The 24,142-nt window shown below is 39.9% G+C and overlaps 1 protein-coding gene across 7 annotated transcripts in view; it reads right to left on the bottom strand.

Annotated features, from left to right (window-relative positions):
* The window catches only part of LOC126260959 (uncharacterized), a 143,277-nt gene extending 119,596 nt beyond the window's left edge, over positions 1 to 23,681 (bottom strand). Inside the window, exons 1-2 of one of the 7 annotated variants that reach the window (XM_049958478.1) lie at positions 23,506 to 23,681; positions 22,967 to 23,023 (exon numbers count right to left, since the gene is read on the bottom strand). The gene's annotated coding sequence lies outside the window, so the exon portion shown is untranslated. Of the gene's footprint in view, positions 1 to 21,016; positions 21,033 to 22,966; positions 23,024 to 23,135; positions 23,418 to 23,505 lie in introns of those variants that run through there. The other 6 variants (XM_049958479.1, XM_049958477.1, XM_049958475.1 and 3 more) reach the window with 6 other exon arrangements.
* Between the last annotated feature and the right edge of the window lie 461 nt (positions 23,682 to 24,142).

Below are 24,142 nucleotides of genomic sequence, written 5' to 3'. Positions count from 1 at the left end.
CAGTGGTTGACCCATACGACAGAGGAAGGGGTGGAACTGTTAAAAGAACTAGTAAATGAAATCAGCTAACTTTTTTGGTATCCCGAAGAATGCGACACTTTGCATGCATCTGTTTATAATGAATGCCGTTTGCCAATGTAGGATGACTGTCAAAAATGCGGAGAGGACATCTCCATGCATGATTTGCGTCGTGGCATGCCCCAGACCACCATGGGACTGGAACACAGTTTGGTAAGGAGGAAGTGTGAGGAATGGAATATTCTGTGGCATTAAGGATAACATTCGTATAAGATATTCCGCCTGTTCATCACAACTTGGGAAATCTTGTTTTTCGAAGGTCACCAAGGAGGATTAAAGCCGCTGGTCAGCCTTGGTAAGCTGCCATCTGGGTGCGCAAGAAAGTGGGGTAGGAGTCAGCAAATGGATAGCACATGGGAAATGGCCACTCGAGTAGGTGCCAGTAAGAATGGACCACTCGATATGATGGAAAAGCTGGGCAGTGCAGAAGGATAGGTCCAAATGGAAAAAGGTGTGCGAGGAGTCTGAAAGTAATGTGGATGCTCCTGTGTTAAGGCAGAAGATGTTACGTTGATTAAGAAGGTCAGCCAAGTGGGCACCTCTCTGCCAGGTTCTGAGAGAACCCCAAAAGAGAATGATGCACATTAAAGTCACAGATTAGAAAAAATGGTGAGGTAGCTGCCCAGTAATCTGGAGGAAGTCTACCCTGATTTCATCAAATGACTGAAATATAAATGGCACAAAAGGAAAAGGTCAAGTGAGGGAGGAAAAGGCAAACTGCAGCAGCTTGAAGACTGGTAGTCAGGGACATGGGTTGATTATGATCATCATCTCAAATGAGCAGCACGACTCCCAATGAGACGGAATGCCGATACTATGAGGAAGGTCAAAACAGACCAGGAAGAAATGTGAAAGCTCAAAGTGGTCATGAGGACGCAATTTTGTTTCCCAAAGGCAGAGTACAAGGAGACACTGTGATTCTAAAAGGAACTGTAAATCCTCTTCGTGGGATCGAAGGCTGTGAATATTACACTGGAGGAGAGTCATGATGAGGAAAAAATGAAGGGGGTATCACCTCGGCGGCTGCCGAGTGACAACCTGCGAAGACTCTGCTGTCTTGTGATGTCGGTCTGTGGCGCCCAAAGCAGAAAAATGGTTGATGGTGTGCACTGGCGACATGGACGCCGGTCGGGTGAAGGTATCACACGGCGACACAATCGAAGAGGATCTTCGAGTCAGCAAACAAGAAGACTGTTTGCTTTTGTTGGAATTCTTGGAGCCTTTCCAGTAAGCAGGGGATAATACAGGTGTTGGTTGACTGGAGAGTCCGATGGCCAGTTGCACAGCTGGACGAGGGGACAGTGATGCTACTATGACACTGACTTCACAACCTTAGAGCTAAAGTTCAGATCCAATGTGTGGGGCTATGTCCTTCACGGAGCGAGATGTAGCAAGAACAGTACTGTAAGTGTCAGACGGCAGAACGCAGGGTTTGCAGCTAGGCAGTAACTTGCGAGCAACCAGGTAAGGCACTTTTTCCTTTACCCAGATCTTCTGGATAAACTGTTCATCAAAATACATGGGACAATCTCGAGAGGGGGCGGCATCGCCACCATTGCAGTTGATACAACAGGGGAGAAGGAGGCAGACAATCGCCCTAGTACACATCCCCACGACAGGTTACACAGTTGGCTGGGTGTCAAGACATTCTAGTGTAGTTGAAACGACGACACTGGTAGCAGTGCATCGGGTTCAGAATGTAGGGCTGGACTGTGATAATTTCATAGCCTGCTTTGATCGTAGACGGAAGCACCACTCTATCAAACATGAGAAAAAGAGTGCGTGTGGGCACTAAGGAGGAATCTACCTTTTTCATCACCCGATGGTCAGCAATGACATCCTGATCAGAGAGGATTGGATTTCAGCCGCGGCCAGACCATTGAGCAGCCTAGTGTAAATAACGTCATGGGAAGAATTAAAAGCTGTATGGATCTCAACACAAACAAGGTAGCTGTGGAGAAGCGAGGGGGCAAGCAGTTGTTGAGCTTAAGAAACAGAAGTGTCGTCGTAACTGCCGTCCGCTTCACGTCTGCTGTGCAGCGAGCTACCTTAATTCCTTCTTCCGTGTGTTTTTGCTTTTAGGAAGCTTTAATTGTCAAGTGCTAGTAATAGTGTTCCGTAGATTTCGTGTCTGTTTTGAATACAGTCAGAGAGTGCCTTTAGTCAACCATAGTGCGAGTAGTGCTAGTGTTTGTTTTCAATACAGTCCAGAGACAGGTAGTGCTATTTTCATTGTTTTCTATAAGAAGTGGCTAGCAACCACAGTTTAGTCAGTCGCCTTTAGTTAAAAGTCTACAGTAAATTGATTTCTTAGGATGGATAGGATGTGTGACTGCTGTGTACGGACGCAGGAGGAGCTGGCCACTGTTCGCAAACAGCTGAACGTGTTGATGGCCGCAGTCAGCCGTCTTCAGGCTGCTGCCTCTGAGTGTAGCAGCTGTGGGGAGTCTGGTGCGTCGCATGGTACACCCCAGGTGTTACATGCTTCAACCACTGTCCCTGCTGTCGAGACATCTTCGCGGGTACCGGGTGCAGTTGGGCCACCCTTTCCCCAAGGGGAGTGGCGGGTTCAGCGGCGTTCACGGCGCACGAGGCGGAGGGTCAATGTGGAGGCTGGCCGTGTGGCATCATCTGCTCTGCCTGTGAGTGGACATGTGGCCACTCCTTCAGCAAGGTCCGAGCAGGCACACGGGGGTGGGGGGTGGTTATTAGTTATTGGGAGCTCCAACGTTAGGCGGGTGATGGAGCCTATTAGGGAAATAGCGGAAAGGTCGGGGAAGAAGGCCAGTGTTCACTCTGTCTACTTGCCGGGGGGTCTCATCCGAGATGTGGAGGAGGCCCTGCCAGCGGCGATAGAGAGCACTGTGTGCACCCGACTGCAAATTGTTGCTCATGTCGGCACCAATGACTCCTGCCGTCTGGATTCAGAGGTCATCCTCAGTTCGTACAGGCGGTTGGCGGAATTGGTGAAGGCGGAAAGCCTCTCTCGCGGGGTGGAATCAGAACTAACTATTTGTAGTATCGTTCCCAGAATCGATCGCAGTCCTCTGGTTTGGAGCCGAGAGGAAGGCTTAAACCAGAGGCTCAGACGATTCTGCGGAGATCTGGGGTGCAAATTTCTCGACCTCCGCTATCGGGTGGAGAAATGTAGGGTCCCCCTGAATAGGTCATGTGTGCACTACACGCCGGAAGCAGTTACAAGGGTAGCGGAGTATGTGTGGAGTGCACATGTGGGTTTTTTTAGGTTAGAGAATTCCCTCCCTAGGCCCGACAAGACGCCTCCTGAGACGCAGCAAGGTAGGAGTAGGCAAAATGCAACAGGGAATAACAATACTAATGTGCTAATAGTAAACTGCAGGAGCGTCTATAGAAAGGTCCCAGAACTGCTCTCATTAATAAACGGTCACAACACCCATATAGTACTAGGGACAGAAAGTTGGCCGAAACCAGACCTAAACAGTAATGAAATCCTAAACTCAGATTGGAATGTATACCACAGAGACAGGCTGGACAGTGAAGGGGGAGGCGTGTTTATAGCGATAAGAAGTGCAATAGTATCGAAGGAAATTGACGGAGATCCGAAATGTGAAATAATTTCGGTGAAGGTCACGGTTAAAGCAGGCCCAGACATGGTAATTGGATGACTCTATAGACCCCCTGGCTCAGCAGCTGTTGTGGCTGAGCACCTGAAGGATAATTTGGATAATATTCCGAGTAGATTTCCCCACCATGTTATAGTTCTGGGTGGAGATTTTAATTTGCCGGATACAGACTGGAAGACTCAAACATCAGGTGGCAGGGACAAAGAATCCAGTGAAATTTTTTAAGTGCTTTATCTGAAAACTACCTTGGGCAGTTGAACAGAGAACCGACTCGTGGCGATAACATATTACACCTTCTGGTGACAAACAGACCCAAACTATTTGAAACAGTTAACGCAGAACAGGGAATCAGCGATCATAAAGCGGTTACTGCATCGATGATTTCAGCCGTAAATAGAAATATTAAAAAAGGTGAAAGATTTTTCTGTTTAGCAAAAGTGACAAATGGCAGATTACATAGTACCTGACGGCTCAACACAAAAGTTTTGTCTCAAGTACAGATAGTGTTGAGGATCAGTGGACAAAGTTCAAAACCATCGTACAATATGCGTTAGACGAGTATGTCCAAGCAAGATTGTAAGAGATGGAAAAGAGCCACCGTGGTACAACAACCGAGTTAGGAAACTGCTGCAGAAGCAAAGGGAACTTCACAGCAAACAAACATAGCCAAAGCCTTGCAGACAAACAAAAATTACGCGAAGCGAAATGGAGTGTGAGGAGGGCTATGCGAGAGGCATTCAATGAATTCGAAAGTAAAGTTCTATGTACTGACTTGGCAGAAAATCCTAAGAAATTTTGATCTTATGTCAAAGCGGTAGGTGGATCAAAACAAAATGTCCAGACACACTGTGACCAAAATGGTACTGAAACAGAGGATGACAGACTAAATGCCAAAATACTAAATGTCTTTTTCCAAAGCTGTTTCACAGAGGAAGACTGCAATGTAATTCCTTCTCTAGATTGTGGCGCAGATGACAAAATGGTACATATCGAAATAGACGACAGAGGGATAGAGAAACAATTAAAATCGCTCAAAAGAGGAACGGCTGCTGGACCTGATGGGATGCCAGTTCGATTTTACACAGAGTACGCGTAGGAACTTGCCCCCCTTCTTGCAGCGGTGTACCATAGGTCTCTATAAGAGCGTAACGTTCAAAAGGATTGGAAAAGGGCACAGGTCATCCCAGTTTTCAAGAAGGGACGTCGAACAGATGTGCAGAACTATAGACCTATATCTCTAATGTCGATCAGTTGTAGAATTTTGGAACACGTGTTATGTTCGAGTATAATGACTTTTCTGGAGACTAGAAATCTACTCTGTAGGAATCAGCACAGGCTTTGAAAAAGACGGTCGTGTGAAACCCAGCTCGCGCTATTCGTCCACGAGACTCAGAGAGCCATAGACACGGGTTCACAGGTAGATGCCGTGTTTCTTGACTTCCGCAAGGCGTTCGATACAGTTCCCCACAGTCGTTTAATGAACAAAGTAAGAGCATATGGACTATCAGACCAATTGTGTGATTGGATTGAGGAGTTCCTAGATAACAGAATGCAGCATGTCATTCTCAATGGAGAGAAGTCTTCCGAAGTAAGAGTGATTTCAGGTGTGACGCAGGGGAGTGTCATAGGACCGTTGCTATTCACAATATACATAAATGACCTTGTGTATGACATAGGAAGTTCACTGAGGCTTTTTGCAGATGATGCTGTGGTGTATCGAGAGGTTGTAACAATGGAAAATTGTATGAAATGCAGGAGGATCTTAAGCGAATTGATGCATGGTGCAGGGAATGGCAATTGAATCTCAATGTAGACAAGTGTAATGTGCTGTGAATACGTAGAAAGATACTTCCCTTATCATTTAACTACAAAATAGCAGGTCAGCAACTGGAAGCAGTTAATTCCATAAATTATCTGGGAGTACGCATTAGGAGTGATTTAAAATGGAATGATCATATAAAGTTGATCATCGGTAAAGCAGATGCCAGACAGATTCATTGGAAAAATCCTAAGGAAATGCAATCCGAAAACAAAGGAAGTAGGTTACAGTACGCTTGTTCGCCCACTGTTTCAATACTGCTCAGAAGTACGGGATCCGTACCAGATGGGGTTGATGGAGGAGATAGAGAAGATCCAACGGAGAGCAGCGCGCTTCGTTACAGGATCATTTAGTAATCGCGAAAGCGTTACGGAGATGATAGATAAACACCCGTGGAAGACTCTGCAGGAGAGACGCTCAGTAGCTCAGTACGGGCTTTTGTTGACTGTTGTTTAACTGATGGGAGAAGTAGAATTGATACAAAATGCAAACTAACACTAGCAGGGAAAGCATCTCTGAGAAAAAAGAAGAGAGAAATTTGTTACTATCAAAATTTACTCATTTGGTACATAGCCTTGTGTGCGAGGGAAACATAAGTGATAAACAGTTCAAAGAAGAAGAGAATATAAGCTTCTGAAATACAGTGGTACAAAAGAATGCCTGAAGATTGGATACAAAGATTTGGTAACTAATCCAGTAGGTGAAAGCAAGTTAATTGCTCGATGTTTCAACCCGCCACCCGATTCCACTGTGACAGTTCTAAAGTCATTCAAATATAGTCTACTGTCAGTAGCACATAAATATATAGCTCATGCTGTCTAGTTAGAAGTAACTTTGAACTCAGAATATGTTGTAAGATTCTACAACAAATCAATGTCAAGGATACTGGACATAGTTTTAGGGTATGAACTGCACCTTTTCCCCAGAACTGGGCACAATTTTTTTTTTTTTTTTTTTTTTTTTTTTTTTTTGTTTGAGAGATCTACGACAGATTATAGTCAGAAGAGGGGCTAACTCAGCTGCACATTCAGTATAGAAACTGACAGGTTCCATAGGGAAATGGATCTTTGTTCAATTTTAATGATTTCAGCTATCTCTCAACACCACCGGCACTAATAATTATTTTATTCATCTTTTCAGTGATATGAGGATTACATTTGGGCAATTCTCGTGTTTGCCTTTGTAAAGGAACATTTGAAAATGAAGTTAAGCATTTCATCTTTTGTCTTGCTACTCTTTATTTCAGTTCCTGTCTCATTTGGAAGGGGCTGGACACTAACTTTGGTGCCACAAACAGCCTTTACATACAACCAGAATTTCTTTGGATTTTGTGAAAGATCACTTGACACTATTTAGTTACAGTAGTCATTGAAGGCTTCAAGCATTGATCTCTTGACAGCCAAATGCTTTTCATACAGCATCTATCTATAGCCCTATGCTTTACTTTTTTCTTCACCTATTGTGCAGTAATTGTTTCTTCAGAAGTTTTTTTACAGTGACTATATACCATGAAGGTTCCCTACCAATACGAACTGTTCTACTGGGTACATATACATCCAGTGCAGAGCCAACCATTCTTTTAAACTTGATTCAGAGTTCCTCTACCGAGTATAGATTGCGATGTCTACAGATTCATTGCGGTGGGGTACAGCAAACAGTCAAGCAAAATGCTTTTGAACATGTTTTCTGAAAATGAGCAGCTAGTTTGGCAGCCCACACACAATGGACATACCCCAGACCATGTAGCTATAAACAGCTCGGACCTTATCAACAATGTCAATACATAAATGGGGATTAGCAATCATAATGGCATTACAGCAATTGTGATTCCAAGAGTGAATGTATCAGTCAAGAAGGCTAGGAGAGTGTTTCTGTTAAACAGAGCAGATAAGCAGTTGTTACCATTCCACTTACACAGTGAACTGACATCTAATTCCAGTAAGGTGGGTGTAGAGGAATTATGGGCAAAATTGAAGCGGAATATAAATCATGGTCTGGAAAGTTATGGGCATAGAAAGTGTATGAAGGATGGAAAAGACCCACAATGGTTAACAAAATTCAGAAGAGACTGAGGAAACAGAGGGTGTTGCACTCTAGGTTGAAAAGGGGACGGACAAATGACAACAAGCAAAGATTAGCAGAGATTCGTGCATCTGTCAAAAGATCTACACGTAAAGCATAGAACTACCACCATTACACCTTAAAATATCTGGCAGAGAATCTAAGAAAATTCTGATACTATGTAAAATCACCCAGCATAAAGTCCCAAGTGACTAGGAAAAATGCACAGATGACACCAGTGCATAAGAAGTGTGAAAGAATGGACCAACAACATAACAGACCAATATCCCTAGCTTCTGTTTGCTGCAGAATCCTTACACATATTCTCAGTTTGAATATAATAAACATTCTTGAGACAGAAGCTTACATCCACAAGTCATCACGGGTTTAGAAAGCAACGTTTGGGCGAAACTCATCTTGCCCTTCTCACGATATACTGGGAACTATGGATGGAGGGCAGCAGGCAGATTCAGTATTTACTTCCAGAAGGCATTTGACACGATGCTCCATTGTTGGCTGTTACCGAAGGTACAACCATATAGAATAAGTTCAGATATGTAGGTGGCTCAAAGACTTCTTAGATAATAGACCCCAGTATGTTGTCCTCGACTGCGAGTGTTCATCAAACAAAGACAAAGGTATCATTAGGAGTATCCCAGGGAAGGGTGATAGGACCCCTACTGTTCTCTACATACATAAATGTTTGGGTGGACAGGGTGGGCAGCAGTCTGCAGTTGTTTGCTGATAATGCTGCATTGTACAGTGAAGTGTCAAAAGTTGAGTGACTGTAGGAAGAAGCAAGACGACTTGGACAAAATTTTCAGTTAGTGTGATGAATGGCAGCCAGCTCTAAGTGTGGAAAAATGTAACTTAACATGAATGAGTAGGAAGAACAATCCTGTTACATTTGGAAAGAGTATTTCTAGTGTCAAGCTTGACACAGCCAAGTCATTTAAATATCTGGGCGTAACTGCGAAGCGATATGAAATGGAACCAGCACATGAGAATTATGGGAGAGAAGGCGAATGGTCAATTTCGGTTTATTGGGAGAATTTTAGGGAAGAGTGGTTCATCTATAAAGGAGCCTGCATATAGGATGCTGGTGCAACCTACTGTGAGTACAGCTCGATTGTTTGGTATCTATACCAGGTCAGATTGAAGGAAGACACTGAAGCAATTCAGGAAAGGAAACAAGTAGTTGTACAGGGTACCCTCCACCACGCACCATATGTTGGCTTGCAGAGTATCTAGATAGATGTAGAAAGATCTGTTGATAGGACATCTTCAAATAGCCAATTTGATAATGCAGAAAGGGTTCTGGAATAAAAATTTTAGAGGGAGAACAACCAGTGGTTCATGGTGTGGGTTCCTGTAGTCATGTCCTAGTTCATGAACCACGGGCAACGTATGAGTGGCCAATTAAGTGGTCCCGACAGTCGGGATACCAGTTACTTTGGAATAAGGCTGGGCATCTTTGATATATTCTGAGTTGTGGTCACCTTTGTGCTCATACAGCAAAGACTACCAAATCCACCAGTTAGTCCCTCAGCCATTAGGGGTAAAACTCAATGGGACTCGGGGCAAGTAAGGCTAGCAACCTGCTTCCCTGGTACTTTAAATATGATGCTGGCAATAATCAGAGCAAAATGCCTCGAACCTTTGGAGGTGACGGAGTCCCACCTCCAACTGACAAACCAGGGACTCCTAAGATACGACTTGGCAAACAAATGGTAATGAGATGGGGAGCTATTAATATCAATGGGGGCTACTCTGGGAAGAAGGTAGAGCTGGCAGAGGCTGCAAGCAAGATGGGGCTGGACGTTTTAGCTGTTAGTGACATTCGGGTAAGGGGTGAGAAAGAAGAGGAAGTGGGAGAATACAAGGTCTACCTGTCAGGAGTCAAAGCAGGAATAGCACAATGGGGTGTAGGGCTTTACATCAGGAAAGAAATGGAACCCAGCGTAGTTGCAATAAGGTATGTAAACGAACGACTGATGTGGATAGAGTTTACAGTGTCTAGCAAGAAAATTAGGATTGTGTCAGTATATTCACATTGTGAAGTGACAGATCAAGATAAGATGGATAGTTTTTATGAGGCACTCAGTGATGTAGTTGTTAGAGTAAAAGACAAGGACAGTGTTCTGCTCATGGGTGATTTTAACGCCAGGATTGGAAATCGAACAGAAGGGTATGTAAAGGTTATGGGTAAATTTGGAGAGGATATGGAGGCCAACAAGAACGGGAAACAACTCTTGGATTTCTGTGCCAGTATGGGCTTAGTAATGGGTGATTTTAACGCCAGGATTGGAAATCGAACAGAAGGGTATGTAAAGGTTATGGGTAAATTTGGAGAGGATATGGAGGCCAACAAGAACGGGAAACAACTCTTGGATTTCTGTGCCAGTATGGGCTTAGTAATCACAAACTCCTTTTTTAAACATAAAAACATTCACCGGTATACTTTGGGAAGGCAGGGGAACCAGATCTGTCATTGACTATATAATAACAGATCAGGAATTCAGGAAGGCTGTGAGGGACACACGTGTATTCAGGGGATTCTTTGATGACACTGATCATTATTTAATCTGCAGTGAAATTGGGATTGTGAGGCCGAAAAGTGCAGGAGGTCAGGTCCATATGTATGAGGATAACAATGGAGAAACTTCAGGATAAGGAAATCAGGCACAAGTACATAACAGCGATTTCAGAAAGGTACCAGTTAGTTGAATGTAGTCAATTACAGTCATTGGAAAAGGATTGGACAAGGTACAGGGACACAGTACTAGAAGTGGCTAAAGAATGTCTTGGAACAGTAGTGTGTAAAAGTAGGATGAAGCAAACAGCTTGGTGGAATGACACAGTCAAGGCAGCCAGCAAAAGGAAAAAGAAGGCGTATCAAAAATGGCTACATACTAGAACTCAGGTAGACAGAGAAATTTGTTGTTGTTCTTGTTGTTGTCTTCAGTCCTGAGACTGGTTTGATACAGCTCTCCATGCTACTCTATCCTGTGCAAGCTTCTTCATCTCCCAGTACCTACTGCAACCTACATCCTTCTGAATCTGCTTAGTGTATTCATCTCTTGGTCTCCCTCTACGATTTTTACCCTCCACGCTGCCCTCCAATGCTAAATTTGTGATCCCTTGATGCCTCAAAACATGTCCTACCAACCGATCCCTTCTTCTAGTCAAGTTGTGCCACAAACTTCTCTTCTCCCCAATCCTATTCAATACCTCCTCATTAGTTACGTGATCTACCCACCTTATCTTCAGCATTCTTCTGTAGCACCACATTTCGAAAGCTTCTATTCTCTTCTTGTCCAAGGCCATCAGTAGTTCTAATGGAATGTTGTCTACTCCCGGGGCCTTGTTTCGACTCAGGTCTTTCAGTGCTCTGTCAAACTCTTCACGCAGTATCTTATCTCCCATTTCATCTTCATCTACATCCTCTTCCATTTCCATAATACTGTCCTCAAGTACATTGCCCTTGTATAAACCCTCTATATACTCCTTCCACCTTTCTGCCTTCCCTTCTTTGCTTAGAACTGGGTTGCCATCTGAGCTCTTGATATTCATACAAGTGGTTCTCTTCTCTCCAAAGGTCTCTAATTTTCCTGTAGGCAGTATCTATCTTACCCCTAGTGAGATAAGCCTCTACATCTTTACATTTGTCCTTTAGCCATCCCTGCTTAGCCATTTTGCACTTTCTGTCGATCTCATTTTTGAGACGTTTGTATTGCCTTTTGCCTGCTTCATTTACTGCATTTTGTATATTTTCTCCTTTCATCAATTAAATTCAATATACCTTCTGTTACCCAAGGATTTCTATTAGCCCTCGTCTTTTTACCTACTTGATCCTCTGCTGCCTTCACTACTTCATCCCTCAGAGCTACCCATTCTTCTTCTACTGTATTTCTTTCCCCCATTCCTGTCAATTGTTCCCTTATGCTCCCCTTAAACTCTCTACAACCTCTGGTTCTTTCAGTTTATCCAGGTCCCATCTCCTTAAATTCCCACCTTTTTGCAGTTTCTTCAGTTTCAATCTGCAGTTCATAACCAATAGATTGTGGTCAGAATCCACATCTGCCCCTGGAAATGTCTTACAATTTAAAACCTGGTTCCTAAATCTCTGTCTTACCATTATATAATCTACCTGATACCTATTATTATCTCCAGGATTCTTCCAGGTATACAACCTTCTTTTATGATTCTTGAACCAAGTGTTAGCTATGATTAAGTTATGCTCTGTGCAAAATTCTACAAGGCAGCTTCCTCTCATTTCTTCCCCCCAAACCATATTCACCTACTATGTTTCCTTCTCTCCCTTTTCCTACTGACGAATTCCAGTCACCCATGACTATTAAATTTTCGTCTCCCTTCACTACCTGAATAATTTCTTTTATCTCGTCATACATTTCATCAATTTCTTCATCATCTGCAGAGCTAGTTGGCATATAAACTTGTACTACTGTAGTAGGCATGGGCTTTGTGTCTATCTTGGCCACAATAATGTGTTCACTATGCTGTTTGTAGTAGCTAACCCACACTCCTATTTTTTTATTCAGTTATGTTGAAGAAAGCAACAAAGCCAAACAGATAATTGCAGCATCCAAGAAGAAATCTTGGGAAGACTTTGGAAACAGGTTGGAGACTATGGGTCAAGCTGCTGGAAAACCATTCTGGAGTGTAATTAGCACTCTTCGAAAGGGAGGTAAGAAGGAAATGACAAGTATTTTGGACAGGTCAGGAAAACTGCTGGTGAATCCTGTGGATGCCTTGGGCAGATGGAGGGAATATTTTGAAGAGTTGCTCAATGTAGGTGAAAATACGATCAGTAATGTTTCAGATTTCGAGGTAGAATGGGATAGGAATGATGATGGAAATAGGATCACATTTGAGGAAGTGGAGAAAATGGTCAATAGATTGCAGTGCAATAAAGCAGCTGGGGTGGATGAAATTAAGGTGGAACTCATCAAATACAGTGGAATGTCAGGTCTTAAATGGCTACACAGGATAATTGAATTGGCCTGGGAGTCGGGACAGGTTCCATCAGACTATACAAAAGCAGTAATCACACCAATCTTTAAACATGGAAACAGAAAAGATTGTAACAACTACAGAGGTATCTCTAATCAGCGTTGTGGGTAAAATCTTCAGGTATTGTTGAAAGGAAAGTGCGAGTATTAGTTGAGGACCAACTGGATGAAAATCAGTGTGGGTTTAGGCCTCTTAGAGGTTGTCAGGACGAGATCTTTAGCTTACGCCAAATAATGGAGAAGTGTTATGAGTGGAACACAGAATTGTATTTATGCTTTATAGATCTAGAAAAGGCATATGACCGGGTTCCTAGGAGAAAGTTATTGTCTGTTCTATGAGATTATGGAATAGGAGTCAAACTTTTGCAAGCAATTAAAGGTCTTTACATGGATAGTCAGGCAGCAGTTAGAGTTGACGGTAAATTGAGTTCATGGTTCAGAGTAGTTTACAGAAGATCAAATCGTGCACCATCTGAAAGAAAAGCCTGTTATTAAGAAAAATGTGGAACCTACACAACAGAGTCCGTGTAAAATAAAGTGTGCAGATATCGTAAATAGTGTTTCTTCTTCAGTAATAGCTCAAAAAACAAACTCGATATCCTACTACAAAACGATGGTCATTGTGAAAAACAAACTTCTGCTGCATACAATAAACTTGCTCCCAAGACCGCAAAGTTAACACAGGTTCATAGTTATCAAAAAAGGTTACCGAATGTGCAAAAACAGAATATATCTACACAGCAAAAACACGTTTCAAAACCTTCTAGCCCCAAAACTGTGAGGAACAAAAAAATTTGTGTGCTTGGTGACAGTCATGGACGTGGAATTTCAGCACTATTGAAAGATAAATGTAATTTAATGGTAACAGGTTTTGTGAAGCCAGGAGCGCAGTTTTGTGAGGTAAATAAACTAACAAACTCTACTGATGTATCTCACTTAAGTAATTGTGATTTTGTCGTGCTTCTAGGTGCTTCAAACGATATATATAGGAATGAAACAAAAGGGTTTGCAAAAGAAATGAAGGAATGCTTAAACAACCTATTACATACAAATGTACTCGTTGTTAACATTCCTCATCGTTATGATTTGCCTTCCTGGTCCTGTGTCAACCAAGAAATTTGCATTGCAAACAAACTGATATCAGAAGTATGTTCTACATTTCATAACGTAGAGATGATTGATACATACAATTTAGGAAGAAGATTTCATACCGCTCATGGACTAATTTAAATATGTTAGGAAAAGACCAAATAGTAGAAAAACTCCGAAATCATATCCTGAAGAAATCAGCCCCAAGTATCAAGATCGCCAAACAACCACAAATTACAAAATGGTTTAGGCCAAAAACAGAAGATTTGATGGAAGCAGAACTGTGTCAACAACTCAAAACCATCTCTGCTACTGAAAATTGCGTGCAAGAAGCCACACAGAAAAATAAAATCTCGGCCAATTTTTTAGGGTAAGTGCTGTGTCAGAAATACCTTTAGAAAAGAAATTAATTAAACCCTTAACCGAAAAGTCACAAAGTTCATCATTTCTTGTATTACACCATAACGTCCAGTCATTCAGAAATAAGATTCAAATGCTGGAAGTGTTACTTCAGTCTCAAATAAATCCAGATGTAATATGTATTACCGAACACTGGCTGTCTAAAGAAGAAATTCAGTCAACCTCTATTCCAAGGTACTCATTAACAAGCTTCTATTGTAGGAATTTCTCCACACATGGTGGTACTGCTATATTTGTAAAGGACCAGATAAAATTCAGTGAGGTAGGCCTAAATGAACAGATTGCATTATCTGAAGATAAGGAATTTGAGGTTTCTATGGTTAAGCTGCCTGAACTAAACTATATAATTATAAATGTATACAGAGCACCAAGTAGTAATATTCCAAATTTTATGACCAAATTAGAAGTTCTGCTGAATAGTGTCAGCTCATTAAATATGAGAATAATACTTTGTGGCGATTTTAACATTGATTTATCAAAAAACAGTAATGCTAAACTTGATTTGTTAAACATGACCAAATCCTTTAATATGATCCCCACAATACACTCTCCAACAAGATCAACAGAGCATACTGATTCAATAATTGATCAGATCTTCATAACTGATACTGGTTACAAATTCACTGGCGAAGTACTGAGCATGGGATACAGTGACCATGATGCTCAGCTACTGAGCGTTGACATGGAAAATAGTAAAATCAGCCCCAAAAAAGTATTTCAAAGAAGAAACTTTTCAGATGGCAATATTAGGATTTTTAACTTCCTATTAGCTAAGGAAAATTGGGACAGTGTTTACATGCAAACAACTGTTGATAATATGTTCTTAAGCTTCCATAACACCTTCCTTTATTACTTTAATACAGCATTTCCTTTTGAAACAAAAACTTCAAGCAATCAAAATAGAAAGTCGTGGATAACAAAAGGAATCAAAATTTCTAGTGAGAGAAACAGATTTCTCCAATATTGCTCCAAAAAATACATAGTCACTGAAGAATTTTCTGACTATTGTAAAACCTACAAAAAAACTTATCTTAGAGTGATTAGACAGGCAAAACTTTTATGGAATGACAATTTCATAAGAAACTCTTCAAACAAAATGAAAGCTATGTGGAAAGTTATTAAAAAAGAAACTTGTAGTTCAACACCTAAAAAGGAAAACATTTCTCTAACACTTAATGACTCTAAGGTCACAGATCCATACACAGTTGTAAACAAGTTCAATGAATATTTCACCTCACTAGCAGAAGATCTCATTCAGGCAAACTGCAAGGTATCGTTCTTCAATTCCACCAATACGTCAAACAGCACTAATGCTACAATGTTTGTTTATGAAACAAACCCTGATGAAATTATGAACATAATAAAATTGTTACGCAATAAAATCTCTAGTGGCTATGATGAAGTACCTGACCTCATATTAAAGGTGTGTGCTCCCCATATAGTAAAGCCATTACAACCATCTACAACCAATCATTAAAAACTGGCATTTTTCCAGATGCTCTCAAAATAGCTAAAGTCTCACCATTACTAAAGAAAGGTTCCCCTGATTTAGTATCCAATTATAGACCATTATCCATATTAAGCATCTTTTCAAAAATCCTGGAAAAACTTTTTTATGACAGACTTATAAATTTCATAAAAAACCACGCACCAATCAGCATTCAACAACATGGTTTTAGTAAATCTTTATCCACCCAGACAGCAATTTTTGAACTGTTGGACCACATACTGAAATCAATTAATCAACATAATATAGCTGCAGGTATCTTCTTAGATCTCTCTAAAGCCTTTGACGTACTAGATCATAAAATACTGCTTGCTAAATTGGAAAGAAGAGGAATAAGAGGTGTGGCTCACAAGTGGCTATGCTCTTACCTACAAAACCGCAGACAGAAGGTATCACTTCAATACGATATTAATGTACAGAATAAAATAAATAACACAGTTTTCCTCTCGGAGGAAAGAACAATAAGATATGGTGTTCCCCAGGGTTCTGTTCTAGGGCCATTACTTTTCCTCATTTACATAGATGATCTTGTTGAACGTATGAGCCCACAAAAAACTATCCTGTTTGCTGATGATACAAGCATAGTGTTGACTGGATCAAACCCTGAATCCCTTCAGACAATATCTGATAACTCTATGGAAAAACTGAGTGGTTTAACAAAAATGGCCTAATTGTTAATAGTGGGAAAACTGTATGTATCAACTTCCACCTAATTCCCACATCCAGTCAAAAAACTATCCAAGTAAAGTTAAATAACGATAAAATTGAAAATGTAAATGCAACAAAATTTTTGGGTCTATGGGTCCAACAAAATTTAAAATGGGACACACATATAAACAACTTATCAAAGAAACTCTCATCATTGTGCTATGGACTAAGAATACTAAAATCTACTACAAGTAAATCCACACTAATGCAAGCATACCATGCGCAGTTCCACTCATTGCTCCGCTATGGAATCATCTTTTGGGGAAATTCAACTCACAGCACAAATATATTTAAACTACAAAAAAAGAGCACTGAGGATAATCTGTGGCCTCAAAAAGCTGGAATCCTGTAAATGTCAATTTATAAAACTTAATGTTCTAAGCATCCCATCCCTATTCATTCAAGAAACAATCCTATTCACCAGGGAATACATCTCAAGAACAGGCAAATTAATCCGAAACAATGATATACACGCTCATTATACCAGAGGGCAATCTAATATCCATCAATTTTTTTCAAGGACATCATCATACCAAAAATATATAACGCATCTGGGTGTCGTATTACACAATAAAATTCCAGAACAAATAAAAACTGCTCCAGATCCAATATTTAAAAATAAACTAAAGGCATTTCTGACAAAGCACTGTTTCTATTCAGTACAAGAATTCCTGGAAATGAAAAATTATAAAGTTCCTTTGTAAAATACTGTGATTAGAGTAAAACATTCTGTAGGCAAAATAATAACCTAATTTCTACTATACACAACTATGTTTCAGTTTCACTTCCCAAAATTTTTCAACTCGCTTTTGAATGTACAAGTACACATTCTATTAGTATTAAAACTTAATTGTCTGTGAAATCTCAATGTTAATTTCATGTTTAATGTAGTTTTTAAATGACATTGTCCTTCTGTTGTGCTTCCAGTTGACATTTTCACTATTCTGTAATCTCAGTGATTATTTGTGTAAATTTAAAGTAGCACTACATTGCCTACATGTTTCTTAGTTCCCCATGTAAATTGTTTGTATTCTCTGTATGTGAAGTTACTATATTCATCAATGAACAATTTTGTGTACATTTTTTTAAATGGCAGTCCATTGCCTATTTTTTTTTTCTCCAAACTACATATTTGTTAAGAAAAATGACTTGTCCTATATCATGTGTACTTTGTACAATATGTGATCCACAGGATGAATAAATAAATAAATAAGACAAGGCTGTAACCTGTCTCCACTGTTTTTCATACTATTTATGGATCATATGTTGAAAACAATAGACTGGCTGGGTGAGATTAAGATATGTGAACACAAAATAAGCAGTCTTGCATATGCGGATGACTTAGTTGTGTTGGCAGATTCGATTGAAAGTTTGCAAAGTAATATTTCAGAGCTAGATCAGAAATGTAAGGTCTATGGTATTAAGATTAGCATCTCCAAAACGAAAGTAATGTCAGTGGGAAAGAAATATAAACGGATTGAGTGCCACATAGGAGGAACAAAGTTAGAACAGGTGGACGGTTTCAAGTACTTAGGATGCATATTCCCACAGGATGGCAACGTAGTGAAAGAACTGGAAGCGAGGTGTAGCAAAGCTAATGCAGTGAGCGCTCAGCTACGATCTACTCTCTTCTGCAAGAAGGAAGTCAGTACCAAGACTAAGTTATCTGTGCACCGTTCAATCTTTCGACCAACTTTGTTGTATGGGAGCGAAAGCTGGGTGGATTCAGGTTACCTTATCAACAATGTTGAGGTTACGGATATGGAAGTAGCTAGGATGATTGCAGGTACTAGTAGATGGGAACAATGGCAGGAGGGTGTCCACAACGAGGAAATCAAAGAAAAACTGGAAATGAACTCTATAGATGTAGCAGTCAGGGCGAACAGGCTTAGATGGTGGGGTCATGTTACACGCATGGGAGAAGCAAGGTTACCCAAGAGACTTATGGGTTCAGCAGTAGAGGGTAGGAGGAGTCGGGGCAGACCAAGGAGAAGGTACCTGGATTCGGTTAAGAATGATTTTGAAGTAATAGGTTTAACATCAGAAGAGGCACCAATGTTAGCACTGAATAGGGGATCATAGAGGAATGTTATAGGGGGGGCTATGCTCCAGACTGAACGCTGAAAGGCATAATCAGTCTTAAATGATGATGAACAACCATTAACAATAGTATGCACATTAAAATTTGATGTAGGTTACAATAGTTATGTAGACAATACAGTGTTTGCTCAGTATATACTACAGGGTGAAACTAATCTTTGGACAGTATGGTTACTTTCTGTCCTTAAGTAAAACATTAAATGATACAGAACTTGTTTATGTACTGAATACAGGATAACACAGGCCTACAGCATTTCAACTAACTGCAGATCATTTGGATGGAAGTGATATGGTTTCAGGAGAAAAACGGCGGCTGACTGGAAATGTGGACAGCATTCCATTCACACCACAATGACCAAAGCACACAAGGGTATATGTACTACGCTCGTAGCAAACTACGCAGTATACAGTGTTTAAGAATCTTGACAATGTGCTAATGATGTTTATAGGAACGAGGGCAAACTCGCCACAAGAGCTCTAAGAAGTACATTACAGAAAATTACAGATGTTGACTTCTTCATTGCCAGTATCCCACAAAGACATGATCTTATAGAAGAATCCTGTGTCAACAAAGAAATCACAGTTACTAATAGGAAATTTGAGAAAATCTGCCGAAGCCTCCCAAATGCCACATATGTGGACGTACCATCCGCAGAGAGAAGTCATTTTACAAGGCATGGGCTTCACAGAAATAAACTCGGAAAATCATTCATTAGTCGAGAAATCCTTAATGCAGTGAAGGCAGTTAAGGACAAGAATAGCACGACCATACCACTTCCACCACCAAACACAGCAACTGAAAATTTCCAATAAGAAAATGAAACTGAATCACTGACAACAGGTCCAGCACTAGAATCTCCACTTTCTTCAAAAACAGCTGAGATAAATGATTCAACTAGGACAGAAGTTACCAAAGCAGCTTCAGCAGAAGCAGCTACATACTACGCAACTGCATCATTAACAAGGGAAAAAAAAAAAAAAAAAAAAAAAAAACCGCCTGATGTGCCAACAGCCAATGACCTTTCATCAGTATTGACCGCTCCTCAGTCTTCAACAGTGAAAGACTTTTCACCTCACCAGCTTCACCATCATCAGCAGTAACAGAAGCAAACAGAAGAAGCACAAGAACCAGGAAACTTTCAACTCTGCAGGATTTTTGGTACCCGGCCTCAGTTACAAGACTAACATAAGGCAGATACCTTCAGATACACCAACTTCCAAGTCAAACCGGCAACAGACTCACCTCCACTGTCATCAACAGAAGACTAACCATGCCACCAGCTCATCTAAAGGATTTTTTAACATCAGGTCTAAAGGGAAAGGCGCCACCAAGATAAGTGAAAACAAATGCCTAACAGTGTTTCACCAAAACATTCAAGCCATAAAGAACAAAGCACAACAGCTAGAAGTAGAATTGGAAAAATTTGATAGCCAAATTTTGTGTATCACTGAACACTGGTGCAAAGGGAAGCAAATTGAACACATTGCATTAGCCTCATTTGACCTTGCATGTTACTATAGCAGAATCTCAATGAATGGTGGAGGTTCATGTATCTATGTAAAAAAAGGTATGTCATTTAAAGTAAGATATGATCTTTTAGATCAAGGTGAGGACAAACATTTCGAACTTTCCGCTGTTGAAATAATAGGACCTGGCATAGCAAAGAAATTAGTCATATTTTGTGTGTACCGCTCTCCCAGTGGAGACACTGATATATTCTTTTCAAAACTGAATCAAAGCTTAGACAAGGTTTCTGGACCAAAAGCAAATGTAATTATCTGTGGTGACTTGAACATTAATATTATGAAGCCTGATAAGGCTAGCAACATATATGTGAATATTCTAAGCTGTTATGGAATATCCTCCCTTGTTAATTGTCCAACTAGAATAACGAAAGAATCCTCATCTATAGATCATGTAGCTACAGATATTGATAGTAAAAAATGTCATATTGTTGTCCAAAACCTGGGCCTAGCAGACCACCTCTGCCAGATCTTAAAAACTAACATTCATGTAGAAACTCCTCCTAAACTTTGTACATACAAAAGAATGTTTTCCAAATCAGCCCTGCATCAGTTTAAATCCCAGCTAGAATATGAAGATTGGAGGGAAGTCTATGCAGAAACCAACGCAAATCAGAAATTTATCAAGTTCATGTCAATTTTTAAACTCAGATTTGAAGAGATGTTTCCCAAAACTCTTTATCAAATTAAAACTACAAAGAGAAAGCAGTGGGTGACTACAGGTATCAAAAAATCCTCAGAAACTCTTAGATATCTCAACTCCATAAAAAATAATCTAATCCAGAAGTTCTGCAATCCTACAAAAAGTACAGGAAAATTTACAGAAAGGTGTTGCTAGCTGCAAAAAAACTTTCAAACAACAAAATATTACTTGAAGCTGAAAACAAGAGCAAAGCAGCCTGGAACATCGTCAACCAGGAAACATCTAACTCTGCTAAAAAGGACCTCAATTCAGATATTAAAAACAAAGATGTACCAGTAGGTAACCCTAAAAAATTAGCTGATTTTGTAAACTCATATTTAAGTAGTATTGCAAAAAAATTACAGCACAAATTTCCAGATACGTATGATTTACCTACTCAGAACCAGCCAACAAACTCAATGGTGCTCTTGCCAACTACAGAAAGGGAAGTGGCACTAGTAGTACACCAACTAAAAAATAAAACTTCAGTAGGACTTCATGAAATCCCAGTCTGTGTAATTAAAGATGGTATAGACTCCATAAAGGGCCCATTAACAGACATAATTAATGAATCTTTCGAATCTGGATACTTTCCGGAGTACCTAAAACAAGCAAAAGTTATACCTATCCTTAAAAACGGAGATGTGGAAAATGTAGAGAACTACAGGCCGATCTCTATACTGTCTATCATTTCTAAAATAATAGAAATACTAGTCAAAAAGAGACTGCTGAATTACCTGAATAAATATAATCTTCTTTCCAATGACCAATTTGGTTTTAGGCCAGGAAAAGGCACACAATATGCTATAGCACAGTTCACTAAAGTAATTTTAGAAACACTGGACAAAGGTGAAAATGTAAGTGGTATCTTTTTAGACTTGTCCAAGGCCTTTGATACAGTTGACCACAAAATCTTACTTCATAAATTAGGGCAAATAGGAATAAGAGGTGTGACAAAGAAGTGGTTCAAATCATACTTGGAAAACTGAGTTCAACGAGTTGAGATATCACAAGTTTCAAACAATTCCCTTATAAAACACCTGTCTGACCCAGAAAATGTGAATATAGGCGTCCCACAGGGAAGTGTATTAGGCCCAATATTATTTCTTATATACATTAACGACTTCCCACAAAGTATCAGACATAGCGAAAAAATACTTTTTGCTGTCATCAGCAACATAGTAATAACAGGTGAAAATCCAACACAACTGTCAGAAAGAGCAAACGAGGCTCTCAATGATGTCCACAACGGGTCATTAAAAAATAAAGTAACCGTAAATGTAAAGAAAACTAACTATATTAACTCCCAATTGAACAAAAAACGCAATGCCACTAGAATAAAAGTTAATAATAATGAATTAGAATGTGTAACAAGTACCAAATTCTTGGGGATGAATGTAGACAGCCAATTGTAATGGACAAACCATGTCAACATTTTGGCAAAGAAATTATCCACAGCATGCTATGCTCTTAGAATCCTTGCACCGGTATGCAATAATACCTGTCTTAAAATAACATATTACGGATATCTACACTCAGTCCTCAGCTATGGGATCATGTTTTGGGGAACAAGTGCCAGTAACATACAAACTGTGTTCAAAGTACAAAAAAGAGCCATAAGGATAATAACAAATAGCAGCAACAGGGCCCACTGTCTAGAATTATTTAGAAAGCTAGGAATTCTGTTTCTTGTGAGTATATCTTTCAGAACATAATGTTCATTAAGAAAAATCTCAACATGTACAACACAAACAGCCTAATACATGACCATGAAACAAGAGCTTGTCACCACCTCCATCTAGATAGAAAGAACAAGGCAAAGACGCAAAAAAGTATATTTTACAATGGGATAAAACTGTACAACAAATTACCACAAGAAATTAAAGAAATAAATGAGCCCCTCACTTTCAGACAAAAGCTTAAAACCTTTTTAGTAAGTAAAAGTTGTTACACTGTAAAAGAATATTTAACATAAATGTAGATTATTATCAACATATGACATTATCACCAAAATATTATGTAATTATAAATATGCGTATGACTAGTTATAAAAACTACACAAAATATGAGAAACCTGTTTAATTGTAATTGTAAATGTGTGCTCATGTGTTGTAATCTGACGACATCCATACAATATTTATTGTTCCACGGATGAATAAATAAATAAATAAATTTGTCATACCGCATCTCAATGAACCAAATATCCACACAGATCACATCATACTACTGCATTCTCTTAACACAACACTAAACAACAATAGGCCTACCCTTATACGCAATAAGCTCATCGATAAATCTTGTCTCATTCTATTTTCATCAATTACTCTGTACAGTACAACTTACCTACTCACAATAACCAGAGAGCAACTTAACGCTATCTTTCACCGCGGTTGGGTGTCACTGTAAAAAATTAAGCATATTATGGTCAGCGTCTGATAGGAACCGAAGGTGTGGGAGAGCAAGCGGGGCTGTATAACATCCATTTGCACGACAAGGGTCAGGCGTCACATACCTAAACAAACTCATTCACGAAAACCATAAATAGCTATGTAACCGTATGTTAAACGTCTTTACATACTTGTGCTTACACTGTACCTATCAACTACTCCACGCTGACAATACATCAAAACAATTTCGATGCACGTCAAGTACTACGCATACACGATGAGAAATAATGATTCACATCCTTCAGCTGGTAACTAAATTCATTAATAGTGTAAATATTGCTTGGCGAGTCATTTTGACTTCTCACTGCAACCCAACTCTAGCCCCAGCCAACCACGAATGAGTGTATAATAACCAACAAAACTACTTTCCCAGCAATTCTTACTAAAGAACATAAATACTACTATCTACTAAAATCATTATGAATCACTGTGTACCTATAATTTAAATCAACCTATTACCTCTACAGGTACTGAAACATAACTGGAAAAATTTCTACTCCAAACGAATAATAAACCAACTTCGCGCCAATACACAGACCGCTAACGGCCACTCGACAATTTCAAAGACACCTTGAATTCAAACAGCAAGCGGCAAGTCGCTGGCCGACCGATCGAGAGTCATGTGACGCTTCTACACAGAAAGATCGTAGCGTATGGACAGGACATTTGCGCAGATGTGAGATGTGCCTAACTGCCTACAACTGGAAGTTGTGTTGGGGCTTTGAGCAAAATTGCTCAAATATATGACCAAAAACACATCTGCGTAGATAAATACCAACGTGTGGAAAAAGATCGGTATAAATCGGGGGTTTTCAGTCAACAGATTGTTCAGTCTAGTGTTTCCCGTCTTTGGATACATAATTAATTCTAAAATGGTTGATAAGCATCATGCCTTTAAGGAATCCATTGCTGAATTTATTGAAATATATAGGAGACACATATGTTTGCGGAAAGTTATGACCAAGGATTACAATGATCGAGATAAGAAATCAGCAGTTTTTAGTTCTTTAATAGGGAAAACAAGAGCGGTTGACCCTGCGGCAAACAGGGGAACCAAAATTCTAAACGGAAC

The sequence above is a fragment of the Schistocerca nitens genome, chromosome 5, assembly GCF_023898315.1.
Source record: "Schistocerca nitens isolate TAMUIC-IGC-003100 chromosome 5, iqSchNite1.1, whole genome shotgun sequence".
Lineage (NCBI taxonomy): Eukaryota > Metazoa > Arthropoda > Insecta > Orthoptera > Acrididae > Schistocerca > Schistocerca nitens.
Note: the sequence above shows the minus strand (reverse complement) of the source record. Positions and strands in the feature narration are given on the sequence as shown.